Here is an 8,995-nt window from a genome sequence, read left to right as displayed (position 1 = left end):
AGGAAAGAATATCCAATGGAAAAGAAGTCTCTTCAACAAACGGTGTTGGGAACACTAGATAGCAACATTTAGAAGAATGAAACTGGACCACTTTCTTACACCATACACAAAAATAAATTCAAAATGGATGAAAAAGCGAAATGTGAGATAGGAAATAATCAAAATTCTAGAGGAGAACACAGACAGCAACCTCTTTGGCATCTGCCAAAGCAATTTCTTACTAGACATGTCTCCTTAGGCAAGGGGAGACAACGACAAAAATGGATTATTGGGACTTCATCAAGATAAAAATCTTCTGAACAGTGAAACAAACAATAAACAAAACTAAAAGATGTATCTGATAAGAGGCTAGTATCCAAAATGTATAAAGAATTTCTCAAACTCAACATCCAAAGAAACAAATAATTCAGTTAGAAAATGGGTAGAAGGGAAATGCAAATCAAAACTACAATGAGACATGTTCTCACACCACTTAGAATGGCTAAAATCATCAACTCAGGAAACAACAGATGTTGGTAAGGATGTGGAGAAAGGGGAACCCTCCTACACTGTTGGCAGGATGCAAACTAGTGTAGTCACTATGGAAAAGGGTAAGGAGTTTCTTCAAAAAGTTAAAAATAGAACTACCCTATGACCTACCAATTGTACTACTAGGATTTACCCACAGGATACAAAAAATACTAATTTGGAGGGATATATGCACCCCAATGTTTAGAGCAGGATTATCGGGGCACTTGGGTGGTTGAGTGTCTGCCTTTGACTTGGGTTGTAATCCCAAGGCCCTGGGATCAAGTCCCACATAGGGCTCCCCGCAGGGAGCCTGCTTCTCCTTCCGCCTGTGTCTCTGCCTCTCTCTCTTTGTCTCTCATGAATAAAAAAAAAAATCTTAAAAAAAGAACAGAATTATCAAAAATAGCTGAATTATCGAGAGAGCCCAGATATCCATTGAGAGGTGAATGGATAAAGAAGATGTGGAATACATATACAAGAATACTACTCTGTCATAAAAAGAATGAAATCTCACCATCTACAACAACATGGATGCAGTTAGAGACTGTTATGCTAAGCAAAATCAGTCAGAGAAAGACAAATACCATATGATCTCATTCATATGTGGAATTTAAGAAACAAAACATATAAGTATATAGGGGAAAAGAGAGACAGAGGCAAACCATAATACAGACTCTTAACTATAGAGTTAAACTGAGTAAGTATGGCATTTGTGATGAGCACTGGGTGTTGTATGAAGGTGATGAGTCACTAAATTCTACACCTGAAACTAATATTAACATACACAGCATGTTAACTAACTGGAATTTAAATAAAACTTACTTGAAAGAAAAAAAAAATGTATTGCAAGAGAAAGGTAGTCTGATAAAACTTTTTTCTTAGCCTTTTTTATTTCCATCACATATTTTTTTTTATGATAGTCACAGAGAGAGAGAGAGACAGAGACACAGGCAGAGGGAGAAGCAGGCTCCATGCACCGGGAGCCCGACGGTGGGATTCGATCCCGGGTCTCCAGGATCGCGCCCTGGGCCAAAGGCAGACGCTAAACCGCTGCGCCACCCAGGGATCCCCACATAAATTTTTATTTAGTTGTTCAGGCACATTTATAGAGATTGGCTACTTGACAACATCTTTAAATGATACTGAGTTTTACTTACTGAAGAATATCAAACTTTTAATTTTAAATATTTTTAAATGGTAATAATGGCCAGGGAATACATCAAAAATGAATTACCCAGGATTTTTGTCTTGATTTTTCACAACCCAGTAAATCAATGAAATAGCTGTTAAGATTTACAAAGAAGTTATGGATTCTAATCAACTACAAATTATCTGTGTTGTAAAGAATCAAAGAAATAGCATGGATTAACGGAACCCCCAGGAAATTCAAAAGCCACATTTTAGGCAACAAAGTCATGTGAACTGCTAAGAGGTAGCCAGGATGATTGATTCAATATTGATCTCCTTTTCCTTACTCTAAAAAAAGGTATAGATGTTTGAGAATATATAAAAGGAAAAAATCCAAAAAGACCTTTCATGACAATATGCATGTACATATACACACATGCACTTGATGCACACATTTTTGTGGAAGTAGGTTCTTGTACTTTAAATTGGCTATTGTATATAAATAAGTACAAACTCTCAGCATGAAAGTTTGGCAATGGTATTAAAATTTTAGCATGTTTCACACTTTCTTTCAACCAGTAAATCTATATCTAGAATATATGTTAAAGAAATCATCATGGTGTGGGCAAAAATCTAGCAACAACAACAAAATTATAGCATCTGTACCTTCCATGAACACAGAACATATATCAGTTTTGTTTATCATTGTAGTTCCAAAACCTTATAGGGTAACTGAAAAACATTCAGCTGACAGTTCAACATAGATTTTAGAAAATCTGCAGAAAAATGACATCAAAAGAATCAGATTTATTCAGAATCAATGGTATTAAATATTGAAGATATTAAAGAATAAAAGAGCCAAAATAAAAATCATGGATAAAATGTAGCAGAAAATTTTTCAAACAAAAATGGCACATTGCAACATATGTCTAATAGAATTTCTAAAAAGAGACAACAGATTATAAGCTAAAGTCAATATTTAAGAAGATAATAGTTATAATTACCCAAAATTGATGGAAAACAAGAGAGGAGAATTATTAAGAACCAATCCACACAAAGACACAATGTAGTGAAACTTCAGAACTACAAAAGCAAATAATATAATTGTTGAAGAATCAGAGAAAAGAATAATTTCTTCAGTGTTAAAAAATGGAAAGAAAATACATAGATAAAAAGATGACATATAATTTTCATATAATACATTTGAAAACTTAGACAACAAATACCAAAACTAAAGAAGGAAAAAAAAATGAATAAACTAACCATTGAACAATGTGAATCCATAGCTGAAAATCAACCCATGATATCAATAATACCAGATCTAACTAGATTTACAGAAAATTCTTCCAAATTTCAAAAGAAAGAATAATTTGTATCTCAAACTAAATATTAGGGAGAATAGAAAAATGGAAAATATTTCCAAATCGTTTTATGAGGCAGGAATAAAACCGATGCCAAAGCAAGGCAAGAATGGTATGAAGAATAAAGTTATATTCATTCTTATCTGTAACATCAACACATAATTCCTAGAGTAAAAATTTTTTTAATTATATGATTATCTCAGTAGATGCAGAAAACAATCATTTTATAAAATTCAAACCAGTCATCATAACCATTCTTTTAAAACTAAGAACTGAGGACATTTTTAATCTGATAAAGGGTTCATCAGATACTTCTTGCCCTCATACCCTTCAGCCTCCTTTAACTTTGTCAACTACTGAACTATCTAGGTTTTTGAAGAACTAACTTGATAACAACTCATCTCATCTTCAATTAATATTTCTCTTCTGTCCCGAAGTTTCTCTGATGTTATGGGTTAAACATTTATGAGAACCTATCTAGCCCTAACATATCTGAATTTGGGGATTGCTGAATCATAGGGTGGTTCTATCTTTAATTTTTTGAGGAATCACCATAGTGTTTTTCACAGTGGCTGCATAAATTTACATTCCCACCAGTAGTGCACAAGGGTTCCCTTTTGCTCCTCATCCTCATCAGCATTTGTTGTCTATTGCCATTTTGACACCAGCCATTCTAAGAGCTATAAAGTGTCATCTCATTGTGGTTTTGATTTGCATTTCCCTGATGATTAGTGATGTTAAGCAACTTTTCATATATCTTTTGGTCACTTGTGTGCCTTCTTTGGAATAATGTCTATTCATTTCCTTTGCCATTTTTAAACTAGATTATTTTGGAGGGTTTTTTTGTGTTTTTTTATTTTTTATTTTTTTTACTATTGAGTTGTAGGAGTAATTCATATACATTAGATATTAACACCTTATCAGATATATAGCTTGTGAATACTTTCTCCCACTGTGTATGTTGCCTTTTCAATATATTGTTTGCTTTGGGGTGCAGAAACTCTTTATGTTTATGTTGTCCCACTTATTTTACCTTTTGTTACCTATGCTTTGTGTGGCTTATCCAAGAAATCATTGATGAGACCAATGTCAAAGATCCTTTTCCTTACATATTTTTTTCTAGTTTTATGGTTTCAGGTCTTATATTTGAGCCATTTAATTATTCTCATTTAATTTTTGTGAGTGGCATAAGGGTCCAGTTTTATTGGTTCACATGTGGATAACCAGTTCTCCCCATTGTGTGTTCTTAGCAATACTATCAAAAATTAGTTGTGTCGGTTTATGTCTGAACTCTCTATTTTGTTCCATTGGTGCCTGTCTTTATTTTTTTTTAATGTCAGTGCTATACTGTTTTGATTACTATAGCTTTGTAATATACCTTAAAATCCGAAAGTGTGATGCCTCCAGTTTTGTTCTTTCTCAGGACCGCTTTGGCTATTTAGGGTCCTTTGTAGTTCCATACAAATGTTGGAATAGTTTTCTTTCTATTCCCATGAAAAATGACATTGGGATTTTCATAGGTATTGCACTGAATCTACAGATTAATTTGAGTACTATGGATATTTTCACAAAATAAACTCCAATCGAGGAACACAGGATATCTTTCACTTATTTTGTATTCTTCAATCTCTTTCATCAGTGTCTTATAGTTTTCATTGTACAGGTCTTTCAAGCCCTTGGTTAAATTTATACCTAAGCATTTTATTGTTTTTGATAGTGTAAATGATTTCAATACTGTTTTCGATATTGTAAATACTGCTTTCTTACTTTCTTTTTCAGATAGTTTCTTATTACTGTATAAAAATGCAACTAAGTTCTGTATCCTGAAACTTTACTGAGTTCCTTTATTAGTTTTTAGCTTATTCATTATTTACTAATCCATATTTATAACTTTTTTTAGTGGAGTTTTAGTTTTCTGTATATAAGATCAAGGACGATTTTATTGGGTAATGTATTCTTATTTGGATTTTTTTTCTTTGAGCACTCTGAATATATATCATTACATTGTCTTGTGGCCTGCAAGGCTTCTGCTGAGAAATTAGCTTATGGCCTTATTGGGATTCTCTTATATGTGATGAGTCCTTTTTCTCTCTTGTTTTTTTTTTTTTTTTCAAAATTCTTCCCTTGTCTTTGATTTTTGAGAGCTTGCTTATAATGTATCTTTGTGAAGATCTCTTTGGCTTATATAGCAACAGCTCCAGCTCTGGGAATTAGAAGCAATGGGGCAACCTCAGGCAACTCCATCATCTGGGATCAGCATTGATACACATTGTAGAAGACACTGGTCTTCTGCAAATCTCTACTTAGGTGGGATATGTTGGGATGTTGGGATTCTCCTACTCTTTCCTCTGTATGGTAAAATTTGTCTGGGAGATCCCTCCTGTGCTTAGATGCTCTGAACTGGGAGATGGTGTGAACAGGTGAAATGTTTCTGGTACTTTTCTATGAGGTCATCCTCAGTCTTTGAGCTCTGCAGGATTTTTTGTTGCATCTTCCTTAGAGTCCAAAGCTTTCTATGAGCTATTTTTCTTAAATTGTAGTTTTTTATTTATTGTATTTGTTGCTTTTGCAGAAAAGTTGAACAAAAGGACCTCCTAAACTGCTGTTTTTATGACCTCCTAATCCTCCATTTACTTTGAGAAATTTTTGAAAATTAGAAATAAGATTGTGTACAAATAGGTAAAAAAGTGAATCAAAATTTGTAGAAGAATTTCAAAGCCCAAAGCCAAATTCTATAAATGGGAGGAAACCATAATGCATCCAACTCAGTGATCATTTAAGTAACACCTTCAGAATAGTCAGGTTTAACAAGCAATTTCCCCTACTAGGATAAACACAAAGAAGCATTTTTCATTACCCACAGGCTAAAGTAGTGGGTTGAAAACTGTGTCTGCATCCGTTTGGTTGTATTCCTTGGCTTTTGACCCAGAGGAATGATGCAGAATCAAAATACCTATGATTAAAACCATCAGAGCACACCTCCCAATAATACACTCTGTTCTCAATCACCAGAGATGGGCTTTGGGAACAGAAACTAAAACCAGATGCAGGAGAAGTGAAATCTCAAATAAAAAGGTGACCATATCAGCAGAAATAAAAATTAATTTTCAGGGGAGAAAATAAAAATAGGAACAGGAGATATCTGATTCACAAAAGAACAAGGAAGATTTGAAAAACGTGTTGCTAGAGCAAAACAACAACAGAAAATTTGAAAAGACATGTAGTTTCAATGAAATAAGAGGATACTAAAAAAAAAAGAAATAAGAGGATACTGAAGCAGTAAAATAAAAGTGAATATTATTTGTATTATGTCATTAGTTGCTTATTTATTACTTGTTACTTTAAAATGCAGTTAGATATAGTAACATTAAAATATGTTAATTAAAATAAAAACTCAATAGATAGACTACAGCCCATTGGTTATAAAGAGAATTAGTGATCTTGAAGACTGAGTCCAGGAAATCTTTCAGGGAAAAATAAAATCATCAAATAAATAGTAATCTGAAAAGTAACAGAAACTTAAGAATGCTTGAGTCTAAAAGTTTCAATATCATCTGGTATACCAGAAGGAAAGGCCAAGAATAAAGAAGAGGGTAAGATTATTGGCTGCTTTCTCCATTTCAACTCCAAAGAGACTATAGCAGCTAAACAAAACAAAATAACAACAGGAAGAAAGAGAAAGGAAGAAGAAAGAAAGAAGAAAGAAAGAAAGAAAGAAAGAAAGAAAGAAGAAAGAAAGAAAGAAAGAAAGAAAAGAAAGAAAAAGAAAACAAAAGAAAGAAAAGAAAGAAAGAAAACAAACCTAAGCCAAAAATGAAAAAAAAAAAAATTGAGTGCCTTTCTGCCTCTGGATGCCGCCGAGTAAGCATCCTTAAAGTCTCCCCTCCCACCGCCATCAGGTCTAAGTCAGAGTCTCCCAAAGAGCCTGAGCAGCTGCAGAAGCTCTTCATTGGAGGTTTGAGCTTTGAAACAACCAATGAGAGTCTGAGGAGCCATTTCGAGCAATGCGGAACACTTACAGACTATGTGGTAATGAGAGATACAGACACCAAGTGCTCCAGAGGCTTTGGAGCAATGGAGGAGGTGGATGCAGCCATGAATTCAAGGCCACACAAGGTGGATGGAAGAGTTGTGGAACCAAAGAGGGCTGTCTCAAGAGAAGATTCTCAAACACCTGGTGCCCACTTAACTGTGAAAAAGATTTTTGTTGGTGGCATCAAAGAAGACACTGAAGAACATCATCTAATAAATTATTTTGAACAGTATAGGAAAATTGAAGTGATCAAGATCATAACTGGCCAAGGCAGTAGCAAAAAGAGAGGTTTTTTTTTTTTTAATAAAAAAGAGGTTTTGCTTTTGTGACATTTAATGACCATGACTCTGTAGACAAGATTGTCATTCAAAAATACCATACTGTGAATGGCCACAACTGTGAAGTAAGGAAAGCCCTATCAAAGCAAGAGATGGCTAGTACTTCGTCCAACCAAAGAGGCTGAAGTAGTTTGGAAACTGATGGTGGTCATGGAGGTGGTTTTGGTGGGAATGACAACTTTGGTCATGGAGGGAACCTCAGTGGTTGAGGTGGCTTCGGTGGCAGTTGAGGTGGTGGTGGATACAGCAGCAGTCGAGATGGCTATAACGGATTTGGTAATGATGGAAGCACCTTTGGAGTCGCAGAAGCTATAACGATTTTGGCAATTACAATAATCAATCCTCAAATTTTGGACCCATGAAAGGAGGACATTTTGGAGGCAGAAGCTCTGGCCCCTATGGCGGTGGAGACCAATACTTTGCCAAACCAGGAAACCAAGGAGGCTACGGTGGTTTCAGCAGCAGCAGCAGCAGCTATGGCAGTGGCAGAAGGTTTTAATTACTGCCAGGAAACAAAGCTTAGCAGGAGAGGAGACCAGATAAGTGATAGGGAAGCTACAGGTTACAACAGATTTGTGAATTCAGCCAAGCACAGTGATGGCAGGCCTACCTGCTATAAAGAAGACATGTTTTAGACAATACTCATGTGTATGGGCAAAAAACTTGAGGACTATATTTGTGACTAATTGTATAACAGGTTATTTTAGTTTCTGTTCTGTGGAAAGTGTAAAGCCTTCCAACAAAGGGTTTTAATGTAGTTTTTTTTTTTTTTTTTTTGCACCCATGCTGTTGATTGCTAAATGTAAAAGTCTGATCATGATGCTGAATAAATGTGTCCTTAAAAAAAAGAAAGAAAGAAAAAACATTGAGCTATGGATCTACAGAGCTTAAGAAAATAATGAAAATCATGGAGGAAGTTGTGTTCCAATAGAAAAGGACCATCAATTGGGACACAGGAAATCAGAGAATCAACTGTTGAGTGAGGCCTTTCTTTTAATTTTTTAAATTATGTAAAGATACACAAAGCTAGAAAAAAGTTTATATACCACTTTGTTTTTCAAATTTTAACCATTTTGTTTCATAAACTGTCCACATACAGTTTTAGAATTTTTGCTAGAAAAGAAAAATCCTTTCTTTTGATTCTTATACTATAGTATAAATGTTGAATTGATAAACATTTTCTTTCATTACAGTGCCATTACCACACATAACAAAATAATTATAGTTCTTTTGGTATCATTAAAGAGCCAGTCCATATTCAAATTACTATGCTGTCACAAAACTTTGAATCACTTTTTAAAAATCAGGTTCTAAACAATTTCAACATTGCATTTGAATGTCATATCGCAAAATTTAATTTTTGTTTTGAGGTCATTATAAATTTAGCCAATTATACAAAATAATACAGAGAGAAGTGGGTGTGTCAAAAGGGCAACATGGATGATCTTTGTGGTGATGAAAATGTTCTGTATCTTGATTGTATCTAATGTCAGAATTCTGGTTGTGTTACTACAGATTTGCAAAATGTTCCCAGTTGTGGAAACTTGTATTATTTGGTGTAACTGAAAGTGCTCTCTATTATTTTTTCAAGATTGCTTTAGCTATTTTAATTCATTTACACACAG

General features: G+C 34.3%; 1 pseudogene; it reads left to right on the top strand.

Annotated features, from left to right (window-relative positions):
- Positions 1–6,812: 6,812 nt before the first annotated feature.
- On the top strand, positions 6,813–7,495 carry LOC129509388 (heterogeneous nuclear ribonucleoprotein A1-like; annotated as a pseudogene).
- Positions 7,496–8,995: the final 1,500 nt, after the last annotated feature.

Source organism: Nyctereutes procyonoides, unplaced genomic scaffold, assembly GCF_905146905.1.
Source record: "Nyctereutes procyonoides isolate TBG_1078 unplaced genomic scaffold, NYPRO_anot_genome, whole genome shotgun sequence".
NCBI classification, from domain to species: Eukaryota; Metazoa; Chordata; class Mammalia; order Carnivora; family Canidae; genus Nyctereutes; species Nyctereutes procyonoides.
The sequence above is the reverse complement of the archived record's forward strand: the minus strand, read 5'-3'. Positions and strand labels throughout refer to the sequence as shown.